Consider the following 18343-nt stretch of genomic DNA (forward strand, 5'->3'; position numbering starts at 1 on the left):
GTGTAAATTGTTTCCTTTAATATAAAAGAATGATCACGACAAAACAATTCGATCACGACGAGACACGAACGCGGACTCTTCTAATTGCCAGTCAGACGCCTTATCCATTAGGCCACGCGGCCACATCAATATACGCAAGAAAACAGGATGAAAATATATGAGGGCATCTAAACAACCGAAGTAGAAATTATGGTAGAAATCAGCATCGAAAAATAATTCACATGTTAAACGCAACATACTCATGATTAACAGGTTTAAGTTGTTTCGTTTAATATAAAAGAATGATCACGACAAACCACTTCGACCACGACGAGACTCGAAATCTCCTGATTCGAAGTCAGACGCCTTATCCATTAGGCCACGCGGCCACATTGGTATACGAAAGAAAACAGGATGAAAATATATGAGGGCATCTAAACAACCGAAGTAGAAATTATGGTAGAAATCAGCATCGAAAACTAATTCACATGTTAAACGCAACATACTCATGATTAACAGGTTTAAGTTGTTTCGTTTAATATAAAAGAATGATCACGACAAAACAATTCGACCACGACGAGACTCGAACTCGCAATCTTCTGATTCGAAGTCAGGCGCCATATCCATTTGGCCACGCGGCCACATCGATGTGCGAAAGAAAACAGGATGAAAATATATGAGGGCATCTAAACAACCGAAGTAGAAATTATGGTAGAAATCAGCATCGAAAAATAATTCACATGTTAAACGCAACATACTCATGATTAACAGGTTTAAGTTGTTTCGTTTAATATAAAAGAATGATCACGACAAAACAATTCGACCACGACGAGACTCGAACTCGCAATCTTCTGATTCGAAGTCAGACGCCTTATCCATTAGGCCACGCGGCCACATCGATGTGCGGAAGAAACCAGGATGAAAATATATGAGGGCATCTAAACCACCGAAGTAGAAATTATCGTAAAAATCAGCATCGAAAAATAATTCACATGTTAAACGCAACATACTCATGATTAACAGGTTTAAGTTGTTTCGTTTAATGTAAAAGAATGATCACGACAAAACAATTCGACCACGACGAGACTCGAACTCGCAATCTTCTGATTCGAAGTCAGACGCCTTATCCATTAGGCCACACGGCCACATCAATATACGAAAGAAACCTGGATGAAAATATATGAGGGCATCTAAACCACCGAAGTAGAAATTATGGTAGAAATCAGCATCGAAAAATAATTCACATGTTAAACGCAACATACTCATGATTAACAGGTTTAAGTTGTTTCGTTTAATATAAAAGAATGATCACGACAAAACAATTCGACCACGACGAGACTCGAACTCGCAATCTTCTGATTCGAAGTCAGACGCCTTATCCATTAGGCCACGCGGCCACGTCGATGTGCGGAAGAAACCAGGATGAAAATATATGAGGGCATCTAAACCACCGAAGTAGAAATTATCGTAAAAATCAGCATCGAAAAATAATTCACATGTTAAACGCAACATACTCATGATTAACAGGTTTAAGTTGTTTCGTTTAATATAAAAGAATGATCACGACAAAACAATTCGACCACGACGAGATTCGAACTCGCAATCTTCTGATTCGAAGTCAGACGCCTTATCCATTAGGCCACGCGGCCACATCAATATACGAAAGAAACCAGGATGAAAATATATGAGGGCATCTAAACCACCGAAGTAGAAATTATCGTAGAAATCAGCATCGAAAAATAATTCACATGTTAAACGCAACATACTCATGATTAACAGGTTTAAGTTGTTTCGTTTAATATAAAAGAATGATCACGACAAAACAATTCGACCACGACGAGACTCGAACTCGCAATCTTCTGATTCGAAGTCAGACGCCTTATCCATTAGGCCACGCGGCCACATTGGTATACGAAAGAAAACAGGATGAAAATATATGAGGGCATCTAAACAACCGAAGTAGAAATTATGGTAGAAATCAGCATCGAAAAATAATTCACATGTTAAACGCAACATACTCATGATTAACAGGTTTAAGTTGTTTCGTTTAATATAAAAGAATGATCACGACAAAACAATTCGACCACGACGAGACTCGAACTCGCAATCTTCTGATTCGAAGTCAGACGCCTTATCCATTAGGCCACGCGGCCACATTAATATACGACTGAAAACAGGATGAAAATATATGAGGGCATCTAAACAACCGAAGTAGAAATTATGGTAGACATCAGCATCGAAAAATAATTCACATGTTAAACGCAACATACTCATGATTAACAGGTGTAAATTGTTTCCTTTAATATAAAAGAATGATCACGACAAAACAATTCGATCACGACGAGACACGAACGCGGACTCTTCTAATTGCCAGTCAGACGCCTTATCCATTAGGCCACGCGGCCACATCAATATACGCAAGAAAACAGGATGAAAATATATGAGGGCATCTAAACAACCGAAGTAGAAATTATGGTAGAAATCAGCATCGAAAAATAATTCACATGTTAAACGCAACATACTCATGATTAACAGGTTTAAGTTGTTTCGTTTAATATAAAAGAATGATCACGACAAACCACTTCGACCACGACGAGACTCGAAATCTTCTGATTCGAAGTCAGACGCCTTATCCATTAGGCCACGCGGCCACATTGGTATACGAAAGAAAACAGGATGAAAATATATGAGGGCATCTAAACAACCGAAGTAGAAATTATGGTAGAAATCAGCATCGAAAAATAATTCACATGTTAAACGCAACATACTCATGATTAACAGGTTTAAGTTGTTTCGTTAAATATAAAAGAATGATCACGACAAAACAATTCGACCACGACGAGACTCGAACTCGCAATCTTCTGGTTCGAAGTTAGACGCCTTATCCATTAGGCCACGCGGCCACATTGGTATACGAAAGAAAACAGGATTAAAATATATGAGGGCCTCTAAACAACCGAAGTAGAAATTATGGTAGAAATCAGCATCGAAAAATAATTCACATGTTAAACGCAACATACTCATGATTAACAGGTTTAAGTTGTTTCGTTTAATATAAAAGAATGATCACGACAAAACAATTCGACCACGACGAGACTCGAACTCGCAATCTTCTGATTCGAAGTCAGACGCCTTATCCATTAGGCAACGCGGCCACATCAATATAAGAAAGAAAACAAGATTAAAATATATGAGGGCATCTAAACAACCGAAGTAGAAATTATGGTAGAAATCAGCATCGAAAAATAATTCACATGTTAAACGCAACATACTCATGATTAACAGGTTTAAGTTGTTTCGTTTAATATAAAAGAATGATCACGACAAAACAATTCGACCACGACGAGACTCGAACTCGCAATTTTCTGATTGGAATCAGACACCTTATCCATTAGGCCACGCGGCCACATTGGTATACGAAAGAAAACAGGATGAAAATATATGAGGGCATCTAAACAACCGAAGTAGAAATTATGGTAGAAATCAGCATCGAAAAATAATTCACATGTTAAACGCAACATACTCATGATTAACAGGTTTAAGTTGTTTCGTTTAATATAAAAGAATGATCACGACAAAACAATTCGACCACGACGAGACACGAACTCGCAATCTTCTGATTCGAAGTCAGACGCCTTATCCATTAGGCCACGCGGCCACATTAATATACGACTGAAAACAGGATGAAAATATATGAGGGCATCTAAACAACCGAAGTAGAAATTATGGTAGACATCAGCATCGAAAAATAATTCACATGTTAAACGCAACATACTCATGATTAACAGGTGTAAATTGTTTCCTTTAATATAAAAGAATGATCACGACAAAACAATTCGATCACGACGAGACACGAACGCGGACTCTTCTAATTGCCAGTCAGACGCCTTATCCATTAGGCCACGCGGCCACATCAATATACGCAAGAAAACAGGATGAAAATATATGAGGTCATCTAAACAACCGAAGTAGAAATTATGGTAGAAATCAGCATCGAAAAATAATTCACATGTTAAACGCAACATACTCATGATTAACAGGTTTAAGTTGTTTCGTTTAATATAAAAGAATGATCACGACAAACCACTTCGACCACGACGAGACTCGAAATCTTCTGATTCGAAGTCAGACGCCTTATCCATTAGGCCACGCGGCCACATTGGTATACGCAAGAAAACAGGATGAAAATATATGAGGGCATCTAAACAACCGAAGTAGAAATTATGGTAGAAATCAGCATCGAAAAATAATTCACATGTTAAACGCAACATACTCATGATTAACAGGTTTAAGTTGTTTCGTTAAATATAAAAGAATGATCACGACAAAACAATTCGACCACGACGAGACTCGAACTCGCAATCTTCTGATTCGAAGTTAGACGCCTTATCCATTAGGCCACGCGGTCACATTGGTATACGAAAGAAAACAGGATTAAAATATATGAGGGCCTCTAAACAACCGAAGTAGAAATTATGGTAGAAATCAGCATCGAAAAATAATTCACATGTTAAACGCAACATACTCATGATTAACAGGTTTAAGTTGTTTCGTTTAATATAAAAGAATGATCACGACAAAACAATTCGACCACGACGAGACTCGAACTCGCAATCTTCTGATTCGAAGTCAGACGCCTTATCCATTAGGCCACGCGGCCACATCAATATAAGAAAGAAAACAGGATTAAAATATATGAGGGCATCTAAACAACCGAAGTAGAAATTATGGTAGAAATCAGCATCGAAAAATAATTCACATGTTAAACGCAACATACTCATGATTAACAGGTGGAAGTTGTTTCGTTTAATATAAAAGAATGATCACGACAAAACAATTCGACCACGACGAGACTCGAACTCGCAATCTTCTGATTCGAAGTCAGACGCCTTATCAATTAGGCCACGCGGCCACATCGATGTGCGAAAGAAAACAGGATGAAAATATATGAGGGCATCTAAACAACCGAAGTAGAAATTATGGTAGAAATCAGCATCGAAAAATAATTCACATGTTAAACGCAACATACTCATGATTAACAGGTTTAAGTTGTTTCATTTAATATAAAAGAATGATCACGACAAAACAATTCGACCACGACGAGACTCGAACTCGCAATCTTCTGATTGGAATCAGACACCTTATCCATTAGGCCACGCGGCCACATTGGTATACGAAAGAAAACAGGATGAAAATATATGAGGGCATCTAAACAACCGAAGTAGAAATTATGGTAGAAATCAGCATCGAAAAATAATTCACATGTTAAACGCAACATACTCATGATTAACAGGTTTAAGTTGTTTCGTTTAATATAAAAGAATGATCACGACAAAACAATTCGACCACGACGAGACTCGAACTCGCAATCTTCTGATTCGAAGTCAGACGCCTTATCCATTAGGCCACGCGGCCACATCGATGCGCGAAAGAAAACAGGATGAAAATATATGAGGGCATCTAAACAACCGAAGTAGAAATTATGGTAGAAATCAGCATCGAAAAATAATTCACATGTTAAACGCAACATACTCATGATTAACAGGTGGAAGTTGTTTCGTTTAATATAAAAGAATGATCACGACAAAACAATTCGACCACGACGAGACTCGAACTCGCAATCTTCTGATTCGAAGTCAGACGCCTTATCCATTAGGCCACGCGGCCACATCGATGTGCGAAAGAAAACAGGATGAAAATATATGAGGGCATCTAAACAACCGAAGTAGAAATTATGGTAGAAATCAGCATCGAAAAATAATTCACATGTTAAACGCAACATACTCATGATTAACAGGTTTAAGTTGTTTCGTTTAATATAAAAGAATGATCACGACAAAACAATTCGACCACGACGAGACTCGAACTCGCAATCTTCTGATTCGAAGTCAGACGCCTTATCCATTAGGCCACGCGGCCACATCGATGTGCGAAAGAAAACAGGATGAAAATATATGAGGGCATCTAAACAACCGAAGTAGAAATTATGGTAGAAATCAGCATCGAAAAATAATTCACATGTTAAACGCAACATACTCATGATTAACAGGTTTAAGTTGTTTCGTTTAATATAAAAGAATGATCACGACAAAACAATTCGACCACGACGAGACTCGAACTCGCAATCTTCTGATTCGAAGTCAGACGCCTTATCCATTAGGCCACGCGGCCACGCGGCCACATCAATATACGAAAGAAAACAGGATGAAAATATATGAGGGCATCTAAACCACCGAAGTAGAAATTATGGTAGAAATCAGCATCGAAAAATAATTCACATGTTAAACGCAACATACTCATGATTAACAGGTTTAAGTTGTTTCGTTTCATATAAAAGAATGATCACGACAAAACTATTCGACCACGACCAGACTCGACCTCGCAATCTTCTGATTCGAAGTCAGACGCCTTATCCATTAGGCCACGCGGCCACATCGATGCGCGAAAGAAAACAGGATGAAAATATATGAGGGCATCTAAACAACCGAAGTAGAAATTATGGTAGAAATCAGCATCGAAAAATAATTCACATGTTAAACGCAACATACTCATGATTAACAGGTTTAAGTTGTTTCGTTTAATATAAAAGAATGATCACGACAAAACAATTCGACCACGACGAGACTCGAACTCGCAATCTTCTGATTCGAAGTAAGACGCCTTATCCGTTAGGCCACGCGGCCACATCGATGTGCGAAAGAAAACAGGATGATAATATATGAGGGTATCTAAACAACCGAAGTAGAAATTATGGTAGAAATCAGCATCGAAAAATAATTCACATGTAAAACGCAACATACTCATGATTAACAGGTTTAAGTTGTTTCGTTTAATATAAAAGAATGATCACGACAAAACAATTCGACCACGACGAGACTCGAACTCGCAATCTTCTGATTCGACGTCAGACGCCTTATCCATTAGGCTACGCGGCCACATCGATGTGCGAAAGAAAACAGGATGAAAATATATGAGGGCATCTAAACAACCGGAGTAGAAATTATGGTAGAAATCAGCATCGAAAAATAATTCACATGTTAAACGCAACATACTCATGATTAACAGGTTTAAGTTGTTTCGTTTAATATAAAAGAATGATCACGACAAAACAATTCGACCACGACGAGACTCGAACTCGCAATCTTCTGATTCGAAGTCAGACGCCTTATCCATTAGGCCACGCGGCCACACCAATATACGAAAGAAACCAGGATGAACATATATGAGGGCATCTAAACCACCGAAGTAGAAATTATCGTAGAAATCAGCATCGAAAAATAATTCACATGTTAAACGCAACATACTCATGATTAACAGGTTTAAGTTGATTCGTTTAATACAAAGAATGATCACGACAAAACAATTCGACCACGACGAGACTCGAACTCGCAATCTTCTGATTCGAAGTCAGACGCCTTATCCATTAGGCCACGCGGCCACATTGGTATACGAAAGAAAACAGGATGAAAATATATGAGGGCCTCTAAACAACCGAAGTAGAAATTATGGTAGAAATCAGCATCGAAAAATAATTCACATGTTAAACGCAACATACTCATGATTAACAGGTTTAAGTTGTTTCGTTTAATATAAAAGAATGATCACGACAAAACAATTCGACCACGACGAGACTCGAACTCGCAATCTTCTGATTCGAAGTCAGACGCCTTATCCAGTAGGCCACGCGGCCACATCGATGTGCGAAAGAAAACAGGATGAAAATATATGAGGGCATCTAAACCACCGGAGTAGAAATTATGGTAGAAATCAGCATCGAAAAATAATTCACATGTTAAACGCAACATACTCATGATTAACAGGTTTAAGTTGTTTCGTTTAATATAAAAGAATGATCACGACAAAACAATTCGACCACGACGAGACTCGAACTCGCAATCTTCTTATTCGAAGTCAGACGCCTTATCCGTTAGGCCACGCGGCCACATCGATGTGCGAAAGAAAACAGGATGAAAATATATGAGGGCATCTAAACAACCGAAGTAGAAATTATGGTAGAAATCAGCATCGAAAAATAATTCACATGTAAAACGCAACATACTCATGATTAACAGGTTTAAGTTGTTTCGTTTAATATAAAAGAATGATCACGACAAAACAATTCGACCACGACGAGACTCGAACTCGCAATCTTCTGATTCGAAGTCAGACGCCTAATGCATTAGGCTACGCGGCCACATCGATGTGCGAAAGAAAACAGGATGAAAATATATGAGGGCATCTAAACAACCGGAGTAGAAATTATGGTAGAAATCCGCATCGAAAAATAATTCACATGTTAAACGCAACATACTCATGATTAACAGGTTTAAGTTGTTTCGTTTAATATAAAAGAATGATCACGACAAAACAATTCGACCACGACGAGACTCGAACTCGCAATCTTCTGATTCGATCACAGACGCCTTATCCATTAGGCCACGCGGCCACATCGATGTGCGAAAGAAAACAGGATGAAAATATATGAGGGCATCTAAACAACCGGAGTAGAAATTATGGTAGAAATCAGCATCGAAAAATAATTCACATGTTAAACGCAACATACTCATGATTAACAGGTTTAAGTTGTTTCGTTTAATATAAAAGAATGATCACGACAAAACAATTTTACAATGACGAGACTCGAACTCGCAATCTTCTGATTTGAAGTCAGACGCCTTATCAATTAGGCCACGCGGCAACATTGGTATACGAAAGAAAACAGGATGAAAATATATGAGGGCCTCTAAACAACCGAAGTAGAAATTATGGTAGAAATCAGCATCGAAAAATAATTCACATGTTAAACGCAACATACTCATGATTAACAGGTTTAAGTTGTTTCGTTTAATATAAAAGAATGATCACGACAAAACAATTCGACCACGACGAGACTCGAACTCGCAATCTTCTGATTCGAAGTCAGACGCCTTATCCATTAGGCCACGCGGCCACATCAATATACGAAAGAAAACAGGATGAAAATATATGAGGGCATCTAAACCACCGAAGTAGAAATTATCGTAGAAATCAGCATCGAAAAATAATTCACATGTTAAACGCAACATACTCATGATTAACAGGTTTAAGTTGTTTCGTTTAATATAAAAGAATGATCACGACAAAACAATTCGACCACGACGAGACTCGACCTCGCAATCTTCTGATTCGAAGTCAGACGCCTTATCCATTAGGCCACGCGGCCACATCGATGTGCGAAAGAAAACAGGATGAAAATATATGAGGGCATCTAAACAACCGAAGTAGAAATTATGGTAGAAATCAGCATCGAAAAATAATTCACATGTTAAACGCAACATACTCATGATTAACAGGTTTAAGTTGTTTCGTTTAATATAAAAGAATGATCACGACAAAACAATTCGACCACGACGAGACTCGACCTCGCAATCTTCTGATTCGAAGTCAGACGCCTTATCCATTAGGCCACGCGGCCACATCGATGTGCGAAAGAAAACAGGATGAAAATATATGAGGGCATCTAAACAACCGAAGTAGAAATTATGGTAGAAATCAGCATCGAAAAATAATTCACATGTTAAACGCAACATACTCATGATTAACAGGTGTAAGTTGTTTCGTTTAATATAAAAGAATGATCACGACAAAACAATTTGACCACGACGAGACTCGACCTCGCAATCTTCTGATTCGAAGTCAGACGCCTTATCCATTAGGCCACGCGGCCACATCGATGTGCGAAAGAAAACAGGATGAAAATATATGAGGGCATCTAAACAACCGAAGTAGAAATTATGGTAGAAATCAGCATCGAAAAATAATTCACATGTTAAACGCAACATACTCATGATTAACAGGTTTAAGTTGTTTCGTTTAATATAAAAGAATGATCACGACAAAACAATTCGACCACGACGAGACTCGAACTCGCAATCTTCTGATTCGAAGTCAGACGCCTTATCCATTAGGCCACGCGGCCACATCGATGTGCGAAAGAAAACAGGATGAAAATATATGAGGGCATCTAAACAACCGAAGTAGAAATTATGGTAGAAATCAGCATCGAAAAATAATTCACATGTTAAACGCAACATACTCATGATTAACAGGTTTAAGTTGTTTCGTTTAATATAAAAGAATGATCACGACAAAACAATTCGACCACGACGAGACTCGAACTCGCAATCTTCTGATTCGAAGTCAGACGCCTTATCCATTAGGCTACGCGGCCACATCGATGTGCGAAAGAAAACAGGATGAAAATATATGAGGGCATCTAAACAACCGGAGTAGAAATTATGGTAGAAATCAGCATCGAAAAATAATTCACATGTTAAACGCAACATACTCATGATTAACAGGTTTAAGTTGATTCGTTTAATATAAAAGAATGATCACGACAAAACAATTCGACCACGACGAGACTCGAACTCGCAATCTTCTGATTCGAAGTCAGACGCCTTATCCATTAGGCCACGCGGCCACATTGGTATACGAAAGAAAACAGGATGAAAATATATGAGGGCATCTAAACAACCGAAGTAGAAATTATCGTAAAAATCAGCATCGAAAAATAATTCACATGTTAAACGCAACATACTCATGATTAACAGGTTTAAGTTGTTTCGTTTAATATAAAAGAATGATCACGACAAAACAATTCGACCACGACGAGACTCGAACTCGCAATCTTCTGATTCGAAGTCAGACGCCTTATCCATTAGGCCACGCGGCCACATCGATGAGCGAAAGAAAACAGGATTAAAATATATGAGGGCATCGAAACAACCGAAGTAGAAATTATGGTAGAAATTAGCATCGAAAAAAAATTCACATGTTAAACGCAACATACTCATGATTAACAGGTTTAAGTTGTTTCGTTTAATATAAAAGAATGATCACGACAAAACAATTCGACCACGACGAGACTCGAACTCACAATCTTCTGATTCGAAGTCACACGCCTTATCCATTAGGCCACGCGGCCACATCAATATACGAAAGAAAACAGGATGAAAATATATGAGGGCATCTAAACCACCGAAGTAGAAATTATCGTAGAAATCAGCATCGAAAAATAATTCACATGTTAAACGCAACATACTCATGATTAACAGGTTTAAGTTGTTTCGTTTAATATAAAAGAATGATCACGACAAAACAATTCGACCACGACGAGACTCGAACTCGCAATCTTCTGATTCGAAGTCAGACGCCTTATCCATTAGGCCACGCGGCCACATTGGTATACGAAAGAAAACAGGATGAAAATATATGAGGGCATCTAAACAACCGAAGTAGAAATTATGGTAGAAATCAGCATCGAAAAATAATTCACATGTTAAACGCAACATACTCATGATTAACAGGTTTAAGTTGTTTCGTTTAATATAAAAGAATGATCACGACAAAACAATTCGACCACGACGAGACCCGAACTCGCAATCTTCTGATTCGAAGTCAGACGCCTTATCCATTAGGCCACGCGGCCACATTGGTATACGAAGGAAAACAGGATGAAAATATATAAGGGCATCTAAACAACCGGAGCAGAAATTATGGTAGAAATCAGCATCGAAAAATAATTCACATGTTAAACGCAACATACTCATGATTAACAGGTTTAAGTTGTTTCGTTTAATATAAAAGAATGATCACGACAAAACAATTCGACCACGACGAGACTCGAACTCGCAATCTTCTGATTCGAAGTCAGACGCCTTATCCATTAGGCCACGCGGCCACATCAATATAAGAAAGAAAACAGGATGAAAATATATGAGGGCATCTAAACAACCGAAGTAGAAATTATGGTAGAAATCAGCATCGAAAAATAATTCACATGTTAAACGCAACATACTCATGATTAACAGGTTTAAGTTGTTTCGTTTAATATAAAAGAATGATCACGACAAAACAATTCGACCACGACGAGACTCGAACTCGCAATCTTCTGATTCGAAGTCAGACGCCTTATCCATTAGGCCACGCGGCCACATTGGTATACGAAGGAAAACAGGATGAAAATATATGAGGGCATCTAAACAACCGGAGCAGAAATTATGGTAGAAATCAGCATCGAAAAATAATTCACATGTTAAACGCAACATACTCATGATTAACAGGTTTAAGTTGTTTCGTTTAATATAAAAGAATGATCACTACAAAACAATTCGACCACGACGAGACCCGAACTCGCAATCTTCTGATTCGAAGTCAGACGCCTTATCCATTAGGCCACGCGGCCACATTGGTATACGAAAGAAAACAGGATGAAAATATATGAGTGCATCTAAACAACCGGAGCAGAAATTATGGTAGAAATCAGCATCGAAAAATAATTCACATGTTAAACGCAACATACTCATGATTAACAGGTTTAAGTTGTTTCGTTTAATATAAAAGAATGATCACGACAAAACAATTCGACCACGACGAGACTCGAACTCGCAATCTTCTGATTCGAAGTCAGACGCCTTATCCATTAGGCCACGCGGCCACATCAATATACGAAAGAAAACAGGATGAAATATATGAGGGCATCTAAACAACCGAAGTAGACATTATGGTAGAAATCAGCATCGAAAAATAATTCACATGTTAAACGCAACATACTCATGATTAACAGGTTTAAGTTGTTTCGTTTCATATAAAAGAATGATCACGACAAAACAATTCGACCACGACGAGACTCGAACTCGCAATCTTCTGATTCGAAGTCAGACACCTTATCCATTAGGCCACGCGGCCACATTGGTATACGAAAGAAAACAGGATGAAAATATATGAGGGCATCTAAACAACCGGAGCAGAAATTATGGTAGAAATCAGCATCGAAAAATAATTCACATGTTAAACGCAACATACTCATGATTAACAGGTTTAAGTTGTTTCGTTTAATATAAAAGAATGATCACGACAAAACAATTCGACCACGACGAGACTCGAACTCGCAATCTTCTGATTCGAAGTCAGACGCCTTATCCATTAGGCCACGCGGCCACATTGGTATACGAAAGAAAACAGGATGAAAATATATGAGGGCATCTAAACAACCGAAGTAGAAATTATGGTAGAAATCAGCATCGAAAAATAATTCACATGTTAAACGCAACATACTCATGATTAACAGGTTTAAGTTGTTTCGTTTAATATAAAAGAATGATCACGACAAAACAATTCGACCACGACGAGACCCGAACTCGCAATCTTCTGATTCGAAGTCAGACGCCTTATCCATTAGGCCACGCGGCCACATTGGTATACGAAGGAAAACAGGATGAAAATATATGAGGGCATCTAAACAACCGGAGCAGAAATTATGGTAGAAATCAGCATCGAAAAATAATTCACATGTTAAACGCAACATACTCATGATTAACAGGTTTAAGTTGTTTCGTTTAATATAAAAGAATGATCACGACAAAACAATTCGACCACGACGAGACTCGAACTCGCAATCTTCTGATTCGAAGTCAGACGCCTTATCCATTAGGCCACGCGGCCACATTGGTATACGAAAGAAAACAGGATGAAAATATATGAGGGCATCTAAACAACCGGAGCAGAAATTATGGTAGAAATCAGCATCGAAAAATAATTCACATGTTAAACGCAACATACTCATGATTAACAGGTTTAAGTTGTTTCGTTTAATATAAAAGAATGATCACTACAAAACAATTCGACCACGACGAGACCCGAACTCGCAATCTTCTGATTCGAAGTCAGACGCCTTATCCATTAGGCCACGCGGCCACATTGGTATACGAAGGAAAACAGGATGAAAATATATGAGGGCATCTAAACAACCGGAGCAGAAATTATGGTAGAAATCAGCATCGAAAAATAATTCACATGTTAAACGCAACATACTCATGATTAACAGGTTTAAGTTGTTTCGTTTAATATAAAAGAATGATCACGACAAAACAATTCGACCACGACGAGACTCGAACTCGCAATCTTCTGATTCGAAGTCAGACGCCTTATCCATTAGGCCACGCGGCCACATCAATATAAGAAAGAAAACAGGATGAAAATATATGAGGGCATCTAAACAACCGAAGTAGAAATTATGGTAGAAATCAGCATCGAAAAATAATTCACATGTTAAACGCAACATACTCATGATTAACAGGTTTAAGTTGTTTCGTTTAATATAAAAGAATGATCACTACAAAACAATTCGACCACGACGAGACCCGAACTCGCAATCTTCTGATTCGAAGTCAGACGCCTTATCCATTAGGCCACGCGGCCACATTGGTATACGAAAGAAAACAGGATGAAAATATATGAGGGCATCTAAACAACCGGAGCAGAAATTATGGTAGAAATCAGCATCGAAAAATAATTCACATGTTAAACGCAACATACTCATGATTAACAGGTTTAAGTTGTTTCGTTTAATATAAAAGAATGATCACGACAAAACAATTCGACCACGACGAGACTCGACCTCGCAATCTTCTGATTCGAAGTCAGACGCCTTATCCATTAGGCCACGCGGCCACATCGATGTGCGAAAGAAAACAGGATGAAAATATATGAGGGCATCTAAACAACCGAAGTAGAAATTATGGTAGAAATCAGCATCGAAAAATAATTCACATGTTAAACGCAACATACTCATGATTAACAGGTTTAAGTTGTTTCGTTTAATATAAAAGAATGATCACGACAAAACAATTCGACCACGACGAGACTCGAACTCGCAATCTTCTGATTCGAAGTCAGACGCCTTATCCATTAGGCCACGCGGCCACATCGATGTGCGAAAGAAAACAGGATGAAAATATATGAGGGCATCTAAACAACCGAAGTAGAAATTATGGTAGAAATCAGCATCGAAAAATAATTCACATGTTAAACGCAACATACTCATGATTAACAGGTTTAAGTTGTTTCGTTTAATATAAAAGAATGATCACGACAAAACAATTCGACCACGACGAGACTCGAACTCGCAATCTTCTGATTCGAAGTCAGACGCCTTATCCATTAGGCTACGCGGCCACATCGATGTGCGAAAGAAAACAGGATGAAAATATATGAGGGCATCTAAACAACCGGAGTAGAAATTATGGTAGAAATCAGCATCGAAAAATAATTCACATGTTAAACGCAACATACTCATGATTAACAGGTTTAAGTTGATTCGTTTAATATAAAAGAATGATCACGACAAAACAATTCGACCACGACGAGACTCGAACTCGCAATCTTCTGATTCGAAGTCAGACGCCTTATCCATTAGGCCACGCGGCCACATTGGTATACGAAAGAAAACAGGATGAAAATATATGAGGGCATCTAAACAACCGAAGTAGAAATTATCGTAAAAATCAGCATCGAAAAATAATTCACATGTTAAACGCAACATACTCATGATTAACAGGTTTAAGTTGTTTCGTTTAATATAAAAGAATGATCACGACAAAACAATTCGACCACGACGAGACTCGAACTCGCAATCTTCTGATTCGAAGTCAGACGCCTTATCCATTAGGCCACGCGGCCACATCGATGAGCGAAAGAAAACAGGATTAAAATATATGAGGGCATCGAAACAACCGAAGTAGAAATTATGGTAGAAATTAGCATCGAAAAAAAATTCACATGTTAAACGCAACATACTCATGATTAACAGGTTTAAGTTGTTTCGTTTAATATAAAAGAATGATCACGACAAAACAATTCGACCACGACGAGACTCGAACTCACAATCTTCTGATTCGAAGTCACACGCCTTATCCATTAGGCCACGCGGCCACATCAATATACGAAAGAAAACAGGATGAAAATATATGAGGGCATCTAAACCACCGAAGTAGAAATTATCGTAGAAATCAGCATCGAAAAATAATTCACATGTTAAACGCAACATACTCATGATTAACAGGTTTAAGTTGTTTCGTTTAATATAAAAGAATGATCACGACAAAACAATTCGACCACGACGAGACTCGAACTCGCAATCTTCTGATTCGAAGTCAGACGCCTTATCCATTAGGCCACGCGGCCACATTGGTATACGAAAGAAAACAGGATGAAAATATATGAGGGCATCTAAACAACCGAAGTAGAAATTATGGTAGAAATCAGCATCGAAAAATAATTCACATGTTAAACGCAACATACTCATGATTAACAGGTTTAAGTTGTTTCGTTTAATATAAAAGAATGATCACGACAAAACAATTCGACCACGACGAGACCCGAACTCGCAATCTTCTGATTCGAAGTCAGACGCCTTATCCATTAGGCCACGCGGCCACATTGGTATACGAAGGAAAACAGGATGAAAATATATAAGGGCATCTAAACAACCGGAGCAGAAATTATGGTAGAAATCAGCATCGAAAAATAATTCACATGTTAAACGCAACATACTCATGATTAACAGGTTTAAGTTGTTTCGTTTAATATAAAAGAATGATCACGACAAAACAATTCGACCACGACGAGACTCGAACTCGCAATCTTCTGATTCGAAGTCAGACGCCTTATCCATTAGGCCACGCGGCCACATCAATATAAGAAAGAAAACAGGATGAAAATATATGAGGGCATCTAAACAACCGAAGTAGAAATTATGGTAGAAATCAGCATCGAAAAATAATTCACATGTTAAACGCAACATACTCATGATTAACAGGTTTAAGTTGTTTCGTTTAATATAAAAGAATGATCACGACAAAACAATTCGACCACGACGAGACTCGAACTCGCAATCTTCTGATTCGAAGTCAGACGCCTTATCCATTAGGCCACGCGGCCACATTGGTATACGAAGGAAAACAGGATGAAAATATATGAGGGCATCTAAACAACCGGAGCAGAAATTATGGTAGAAATCAGCATCGAAAAATAATTCACATGTTAAACGCAACATACTCATGATTAACAGGTTTAAGTTGTTTCGTTTAATATAAAAGAATGATCACTACAAAACAATTCGACCACGACGAGACCCGAACTCGCAATCTTCTGATTCGAAGTCAGACGCCTTATCCATTAGGCCACGCGGCCACATTGGTATACGAAAGAAAACAGGATGAAAATATATGAGTGCATCTAAACAACCGGAGCAGAAATTATGGTAGAAATCAGCATCGAAAAATAATTCACATGTTAAACGCAACATACTCATGATTAACAGGTTTAAGTTGTTTCGTTTAATATAAAAGAATGATCACGACAAAACAATTCGACCACGACGAGACTCGAACTCGCAATCTTCTGATTCGAAGTCAGACGCCTTATCCATTAGGCCACGCGGCCACATCAATATACGAAAGAAAACAGGATGAAATATATGAGGGCATCTAAACAACCGAAGTAGACATTATGGTAGAAATCAGCATCGAAAAATAATTCACATGTTAAACGCAACATACTCATGATTAACAGGTTTAAGTTGTTTCGTTTCATATAAAAGAATGATCACGACAAAACAATTCGACCACGACGAGACTCGAACTCGCAATCTTCTGATTCGAAGTCAGACACCTTATCCATTAGGCCACGCGGCCACATTGGTATACGAAAGAAAACAGGATGAAAATATATGAGGGCATCTAAACAACCGGAGCAGAAATTATGGTAGAAATCAGCATCGAAAAATAATTCACATGTTAAACGCAACATACTCATGATTAACAGGTTTAAGTTGTTTCGTTTAATATAAAAGAATGATCACGACAAAACAATTCGACCACGACGAGACTCGAACTCGCAATCTTCTGATTCGAAGTCAGACGCCTTATCCATTAGGCCACGCGGCCACATTGGTATACGAAAGAAAACAGGATGAAAATATATGAGGGCATCTAAACAACCGAAGTAGAAATTATGGTAGAAATCAGCATCGAAAAATAATTCACATGTTAAACGCAACATACTCATGATTAACAGGTTTAAGTTGTTTCGTTTAATATAAAAGAATGATCACGACAAAACAATTCGACCACGACGAGACCCGAACTCGCAATCTTCTGATTCGAAGTCAGACGCCTTATCCATTAGGCCACGCGGCCACATTGGTATACGAAGGAAAACAGGATGAAAATATATGAGGGCATCTAAACAACCGGAGCAGAAATTATGGTAGAAATCAGCATCGAAAAATAATTCACATGTTAAACGCAACATACTCATGATTAACAGGTTTAAGTTGTTTCGTTTAATATAAAAGAATGATCACGACAAAACAATTCGACCACGACGAGACTCGAACTCGCAATCTTCTGATTCGAAGTCAGACGCCTTATCCATTAGGCCACGCGGCCACATTGGTATACGAAAGAAAACAGGATGAAAATATATGAGGGCATCTAAACAACCGGAGCAGAAATTATGGTAGAAATCAGCATCGAAAAAT

General features: G+C 38.2%; 62 non-coding genes across 62 annotated transcripts; all 62 read right to left on the reverse strand.

Annotated features, from left to right (window-relative positions):
• Positions 1 to 547: 547 nt before the first annotated feature.
• Positions 548 to 620, reverse strand: Trnar-ucg (transfer RNA arginine (anticodon UCG)). The gene has a single exon. It is a non-coding gene; the product is annotated as a tRNA-Arg (tRNA).
• A 179-nt stretch (positions 621 to 799) lies between these two features.
• On the reverse strand, positions 800 to 872 carry Trnar-ucg (transfer RNA arginine (anticodon UCG)). Its single transcript has one exon. It is a non-coding gene; the product is annotated as a tRNA-Arg (tRNA).
• Positions 873 to 1051: 179 nt separating this feature from the next.
• Positions 1052 to 1124, reverse strand: Trnar-ucg (transfer RNA arginine (anticodon UCG)). Its single transcript has one exon. It is a non-coding gene; the product is annotated as a tRNA-Arg (tRNA).
• Positions 1125 to 1303: 179 nt separating this feature from the next.
• Positions 1304 to 1376, reverse strand: Trnar-ucg (transfer RNA arginine (anticodon UCG)). Its single transcript has one exon. It is a non-coding gene; the product is annotated as a tRNA-Arg (tRNA).
• A 179-nt stretch (positions 1377 to 1555) lies between these two features.
• Trnar-ucg (transfer RNA arginine (anticodon UCG)) lies at positions 1556 to 1628 on the reverse strand. The gene has a single exon. It is a non-coding gene; the product is annotated as a tRNA-Arg (tRNA).
• A 179-nt stretch (positions 1629 to 1807) lies between these two features.
• On the reverse strand, positions 1808 to 1880 carry Trnar-ucg (transfer RNA arginine (anticodon UCG)). Its single transcript has one exon. It is a non-coding gene; the product is annotated as a tRNA-Arg (tRNA).
• A 179-nt stretch (positions 1881 to 2059) lies between these two features.
• Positions 2060 to 2132, reverse strand: Trnar-ucg (transfer RNA arginine (anticodon UCG)). Its single transcript has one exon. It is a non-coding gene; the product is annotated as a tRNA-Arg (tRNA).
• A 677-nt stretch (positions 2133 to 2809) lies between these two features.
• On the reverse strand, positions 2810 to 2882 carry Trnar-ucg (transfer RNA arginine (anticodon UCG)). The gene has a single exon. It is a non-coding gene; the product is annotated as a tRNA-Arg (tRNA).
• A 179-nt stretch (positions 2883 to 3061) lies between these two features.
• On the reverse strand, positions 3062 to 3134 carry Trnar-ucg (transfer RNA arginine (anticodon UCG)). Its single transcript has one exon. It is a non-coding gene; the product is annotated as a tRNA-Arg (tRNA).
• Positions 3135 to 3564: 430 nt separating this feature from the next.
• Positions 3565 to 3637, reverse strand: Trnar-ucg (transfer RNA arginine (anticodon UCG)). The gene has a single exon. It is a non-coding gene; the product is annotated as a tRNA-Arg (tRNA).
• Positions 3638 to 4314: 677 nt separating this feature from the next.
• On the reverse strand, positions 4315 to 4387 carry Trnar-ucg (transfer RNA arginine (anticodon UCG)). Its single transcript has one exon. It is a non-coding gene; the product is annotated as a tRNA-Arg (tRNA).
• Positions 4388 to 4566: 179 nt separating this feature from the next.
• Positions 4567 to 4639, reverse strand: Trnar-ucg (transfer RNA arginine (anticodon UCG)). Its single transcript has one exon. It is a non-coding gene; the product is annotated as a tRNA-Arg (tRNA).
• Positions 4640 to 4818: 179 nt separating this feature from the next.
• On the reverse strand, positions 4819 to 4891 carry Trnar-ucg (transfer RNA arginine (anticodon UCG)). The gene has a single exon. It is a non-coding gene; the product is annotated as a tRNA-Arg (tRNA).
• Positions 4892 to 5321: 430 nt separating this feature from the next.
• Positions 5322 to 5394, reverse strand: Trnar-ucg (transfer RNA arginine (anticodon UCG)). The gene has a single exon. It is a non-coding gene; the product is annotated as a tRNA-Arg (tRNA).
• Positions 5395 to 5573: 179 nt separating this feature from the next.
• On the reverse strand, positions 5574 to 5646 carry Trnar-ucg (transfer RNA arginine (anticodon UCG)). Its single transcript has one exon. It is a non-coding gene; the product is annotated as a tRNA-Arg (tRNA).
• Positions 5647 to 5825: 179 nt separating this feature from the next.
• Trnar-ucg (transfer RNA arginine (anticodon UCG)) lies at positions 5826 to 5898 on the reverse strand. Its single transcript has one exon. It is a non-coding gene; the product is annotated as a tRNA-Arg (tRNA).
• A 179-nt stretch (positions 5899 to 6077) lies between these two features.
• Positions 6078 to 6150, reverse strand: Trnar-ucg (transfer RNA arginine (anticodon UCG)). Its single transcript has one exon. It is a non-coding gene; the product is annotated as a tRNA-Arg (tRNA).
• A 439-nt stretch (positions 6151 to 6589) lies between these two features.
• Trnar-ucg (transfer RNA arginine (anticodon UCG)) lies at positions 6590 to 6662 on the reverse strand. The gene has a single exon. It is a non-coding gene; the product is annotated as a tRNA-Arg (tRNA).
• Positions 6663 to 6841: 179 nt separating this feature from the next.
• Trnar-ucg (transfer RNA arginine (anticodon UCG)) lies at positions 6842 to 6914 on the reverse strand. The gene has a single exon. It is a non-coding gene; the product is annotated as a tRNA-Arg (tRNA).
• A 179-nt stretch (positions 6915 to 7093) lies between these two features.
• Positions 7094 to 7166, reverse strand: Trnar-ucg (transfer RNA arginine (anticodon UCG)). The gene has a single exon. It is a non-coding gene; the product is annotated as a tRNA-Arg (tRNA).
• Positions 7167 to 7344: 178 nt separating this feature from the next.
• Positions 7345 to 7417, reverse strand: Trnar-ucg (transfer RNA arginine (anticodon UCG)). The gene has a single exon. It is a non-coding gene; the product is annotated as a tRNA-Arg (tRNA).
• Positions 7418 to 7596: 179 nt separating this feature from the next.
• Positions 7597 to 7669, reverse strand: Trnar-ucg (transfer RNA arginine (anticodon UCG)). The gene has a single exon. It is a non-coding gene; the product is annotated as a tRNA-Arg (tRNA).
• A 179-nt stretch (positions 7670 to 7848) lies between these two features.
• On the reverse strand, positions 7849 to 7921 carry Trnar-ucg (transfer RNA arginine (anticodon UCG)). The gene has a single exon. It is a non-coding gene; the product is annotated as a tRNA-Arg (tRNA).
• A 179-nt stretch (positions 7922 to 8100) lies between these two features.
• Trnar-ucg (transfer RNA arginine (anticodon UCG)) lies at positions 8101 to 8173 on the reverse strand. Its single transcript has one exon. It is a non-coding gene; the product is annotated as a tRNA-Arg (tRNA).
• A 683-nt stretch (positions 8174 to 8856) lies between these two features.
• Trnar-ucg (transfer RNA arginine (anticodon UCG)) lies at positions 8857 to 8929 on the reverse strand. Its single transcript has one exon. It is a non-coding gene; the product is annotated as a tRNA-Arg (tRNA).
• Positions 8930 to 9108: 179 nt separating this feature from the next.
• Trnar-ucg (transfer RNA arginine (anticodon UCG)) lies at positions 9109 to 9181 on the reverse strand. Its single transcript has one exon. It is a non-coding gene; the product is annotated as a tRNA-Arg (tRNA).
• A 179-nt stretch (positions 9182 to 9360) lies between these two features.
• Positions 9361 to 9433, reverse strand: Trnar-ucg (transfer RNA arginine (anticodon UCG)). Its single transcript has one exon. It is a non-coding gene; the product is annotated as a tRNA-Arg (tRNA).
• Positions 9434 to 9612: 179 nt separating this feature from the next.
• On the reverse strand, positions 9613 to 9685 carry Trnar-ucg (transfer RNA arginine (anticodon UCG)). The gene has a single exon. It is a non-coding gene; the product is annotated as a tRNA-Arg (tRNA).
• Positions 9686 to 9864: 179 nt separating this feature from the next.
• Positions 9865 to 9937, reverse strand: Trnar-ucg (transfer RNA arginine (anticodon UCG)). Its single transcript has one exon. It is a non-coding gene; the product is annotated as a tRNA-Arg (tRNA).
• A 179-nt stretch (positions 9938 to 10116) lies between these two features.
• Positions 10117 to 10189, reverse strand: Trnar-ucg (transfer RNA arginine (anticodon UCG)). The gene has a single exon. It is a non-coding gene; the product is annotated as a tRNA-Arg (tRNA).
• Positions 10190 to 10368: 179 nt separating this feature from the next.
• On the reverse strand, positions 10369 to 10441 carry Trnar-ucg (transfer RNA arginine (anticodon UCG)). Its single transcript has one exon. It is a non-coding gene; the product is annotated as a tRNA-Arg (tRNA).
• Positions 10442 to 10620: 179 nt separating this feature from the next.
• Positions 10621 to 10693, reverse strand: Trnar-ucg (transfer RNA arginine (anticodon UCG)). Its single transcript has one exon. It is a non-coding gene; the product is annotated as a tRNA-Arg (tRNA).
• A 179-nt stretch (positions 10694 to 10872) lies between these two features.
• Positions 10873 to 10945, reverse strand: Trnar-ucg (transfer RNA arginine (anticodon UCG)). Its single transcript has one exon. It is a non-coding gene; the product is annotated as a tRNA-Arg (tRNA).
• Positions 10946 to 11124: 179 nt separating this feature from the next.
• On the reverse strand, positions 11125 to 11197 carry Trnar-ucg (transfer RNA arginine (anticodon UCG)). The gene has a single exon. It is a non-coding gene; the product is annotated as a tRNA-Arg (tRNA).
• A 179-nt stretch (positions 11198 to 11376) lies between these two features.
• Trnar-ucg (transfer RNA arginine (anticodon UCG)) lies at positions 11377 to 11449 on the reverse strand. Its single transcript has one exon. It is a non-coding gene; the product is annotated as a tRNA-Arg (tRNA).
• A 179-nt stretch (positions 11450 to 11628) lies between these two features.
• Trnar-ucg (transfer RNA arginine (anticodon UCG)) lies at positions 11629 to 11701 on the reverse strand. Its single transcript has one exon. It is a non-coding gene; the product is annotated as a tRNA-Arg (tRNA).
• A 179-nt stretch (positions 11702 to 11880) lies between these two features.
• Trnar-ucg (transfer RNA arginine (anticodon UCG)) lies at positions 11881 to 11953 on the reverse strand. Its single transcript has one exon. It is a non-coding gene; the product is annotated as a tRNA-Arg (tRNA).
• Positions 11954 to 12132: 179 nt separating this feature from the next.
• Positions 12133 to 12205, reverse strand: Trnar-ucg (transfer RNA arginine (anticodon UCG)). Its single transcript has one exon. It is a non-coding gene; the product is annotated as a tRNA-Arg (tRNA).
• Positions 12206 to 12384: 179 nt separating this feature from the next.
• Positions 12385 to 12457, reverse strand: Trnar-ucg (transfer RNA arginine (anticodon UCG)). The gene has a single exon. It is a non-coding gene; the product is annotated as a tRNA-Arg (tRNA).
• Positions 12458 to 12635: 178 nt separating this feature from the next.
• On the reverse strand, positions 12636 to 12708 carry Trnar-ucg (transfer RNA arginine (anticodon UCG)). The gene has a single exon. It is a non-coding gene; the product is annotated as a tRNA-Arg (tRNA).
• A 179-nt stretch (positions 12709 to 12887) lies between these two features.
• Trnar-ucg (transfer RNA arginine (anticodon UCG)) lies at positions 12888 to 12960 on the reverse strand. Its single transcript has one exon. It is a non-coding gene; the product is annotated as a tRNA-Arg (tRNA).
• Positions 12961 to 13139: 179 nt separating this feature from the next.
• Positions 13140 to 13212, reverse strand: Trnar-ucg (transfer RNA arginine (anticodon UCG)). Its single transcript has one exon. It is a non-coding gene; the product is annotated as a tRNA-Arg (tRNA).
• A 179-nt stretch (positions 13213 to 13391) lies between these two features.
• On the reverse strand, positions 13392 to 13464 carry Trnar-ucg (transfer RNA arginine (anticodon UCG)). Its single transcript has one exon. It is a non-coding gene; the product is annotated as a tRNA-Arg (tRNA).
• Positions 13465 to 13643: 179 nt separating this feature from the next.
• Positions 13644 to 13716, reverse strand: Trnar-ucg (transfer RNA arginine (anticodon UCG)). Its single transcript has one exon. It is a non-coding gene; the product is annotated as a tRNA-Arg (tRNA).
• A 179-nt stretch (positions 13717 to 13895) lies between these two features.
• Trnar-ucg (transfer RNA arginine (anticodon UCG)) lies at positions 13896 to 13968 on the reverse strand. Its single transcript has one exon. It is a non-coding gene; the product is annotated as a tRNA-Arg (tRNA).
• Positions 13969 to 14147: 179 nt separating this feature from the next.
• On the reverse strand, positions 14148 to 14220 carry Trnar-ucg (transfer RNA arginine (anticodon UCG)). The gene has a single exon. It is a non-coding gene; the product is annotated as a tRNA-Arg (tRNA).
• Positions 14221 to 14399: 179 nt separating this feature from the next.
• Trnar-ucg (transfer RNA arginine (anticodon UCG)) lies at positions 14400 to 14472 on the reverse strand. Its single transcript has one exon. It is a non-coding gene; the product is annotated as a tRNA-Arg (tRNA).
• A 179-nt stretch (positions 14473 to 14651) lies between these two features.
• On the reverse strand, positions 14652 to 14724 carry Trnar-ucg (transfer RNA arginine (anticodon UCG)). The gene has a single exon. It is a non-coding gene; the product is annotated as a tRNA-Arg (tRNA).
• A 179-nt stretch (positions 14725 to 14903) lies between these two features.
• Positions 14904 to 14976, reverse strand: Trnar-ucg (transfer RNA arginine (anticodon UCG)). The gene has a single exon. It is a non-coding gene; the product is annotated as a tRNA-Arg (tRNA).
• Positions 14977 to 15155: 179 nt separating this feature from the next.
• On the reverse strand, positions 15156 to 15228 carry Trnar-ucg (transfer RNA arginine (anticodon UCG)). Its single transcript has one exon. It is a non-coding gene; the product is annotated as a tRNA-Arg (tRNA).
• A 179-nt stretch (positions 15229 to 15407) lies between these two features.
• On the reverse strand, positions 15408 to 15480 carry Trnar-ucg (transfer RNA arginine (anticodon UCG)). Its single transcript has one exon. It is a non-coding gene; the product is annotated as a tRNA-Arg (tRNA).
• Positions 15481 to 15659: 179 nt separating this feature from the next.
• Positions 15660 to 15732, reverse strand: Trnar-ucg (transfer RNA arginine (anticodon UCG)). The gene has a single exon. It is a non-coding gene; the product is annotated as a tRNA-Arg (tRNA).
• Positions 15733 to 15911: 179 nt separating this feature from the next.
• Trnar-ucg (transfer RNA arginine (anticodon UCG)) lies at positions 15912 to 15984 on the reverse strand. The gene has a single exon. It is a non-coding gene; the product is annotated as a tRNA-Arg (tRNA).
• Positions 15985 to 16163: 179 nt separating this feature from the next.
• On the reverse strand, positions 16164 to 16236 carry Trnar-ucg (transfer RNA arginine (anticodon UCG)). Its single transcript has one exon. It is a non-coding gene; the product is annotated as a tRNA-Arg (tRNA).
• A 179-nt stretch (positions 16237 to 16415) lies between these two features.
• Trnar-ucg (transfer RNA arginine (anticodon UCG)) lies at positions 16416 to 16488 on the reverse strand. The gene has a single exon. It is a non-coding gene; the product is annotated as a tRNA-Arg (tRNA).
• Positions 16489 to 16667: 179 nt separating this feature from the next.
• Trnar-ucg (transfer RNA arginine (anticodon UCG)) lies at positions 16668 to 16740 on the reverse strand. The gene has a single exon. It is a non-coding gene; the product is annotated as a tRNA-Arg (tRNA).
• A 179-nt stretch (positions 16741 to 16919) lies between these two features.
• On the reverse strand, positions 16920 to 16992 carry Trnar-ucg (transfer RNA arginine (anticodon UCG)). The gene has a single exon. It is a non-coding gene; the product is annotated as a tRNA-Arg (tRNA).
• A 179-nt stretch (positions 16993 to 17171) lies between these two features.
• Positions 17172 to 17244, reverse strand: Trnar-ucg (transfer RNA arginine (anticodon UCG)). Its single transcript has one exon. It is a non-coding gene; the product is annotated as a tRNA-Arg (tRNA).
• Positions 17245 to 17422: 178 nt separating this feature from the next.
• Trnar-ucg (transfer RNA arginine (anticodon UCG)) lies at positions 17423 to 17495 on the reverse strand. Its single transcript has one exon. It is a non-coding gene; the product is annotated as a tRNA-Arg (tRNA).
• Positions 17496 to 17674: 179 nt separating this feature from the next.
• Positions 17675 to 17747, reverse strand: Trnar-ucg (transfer RNA arginine (anticodon UCG)). Its single transcript has one exon. It is a non-coding gene; the product is annotated as a tRNA-Arg (tRNA).
• Positions 17748 to 17926: 179 nt separating this feature from the next.
• Trnar-ucg (transfer RNA arginine (anticodon UCG)) lies at positions 17927 to 17999 on the reverse strand. The gene has a single exon. It is a non-coding gene; the product is annotated as a tRNA-Arg (tRNA).
• A 179-nt stretch (positions 18000 to 18178) lies between these two features.
• On the reverse strand, positions 18179 to 18251 carry Trnar-ucg (transfer RNA arginine (anticodon UCG)). Its single transcript has one exon. It is a non-coding gene; the product is annotated as a tRNA-Arg (tRNA).
• Positions 18252 to 18343: the final 92 nt, after the last annotated feature.

This window comes from Euprymna scolopes, chromosome 11 (genome assembly GCF_053919585.1).
Source record: "Euprymna scolopes isolate OS-2025 chromosome 11, ASM5391958v1, whole genome shotgun sequence".
Classification (NCBI taxonomy): domain Eukaryota; kingdom Metazoa; phylum Mollusca; class Cephalopoda; order Sepiida; family Sepiolidae; genus Euprymna; species Euprymna scolopes.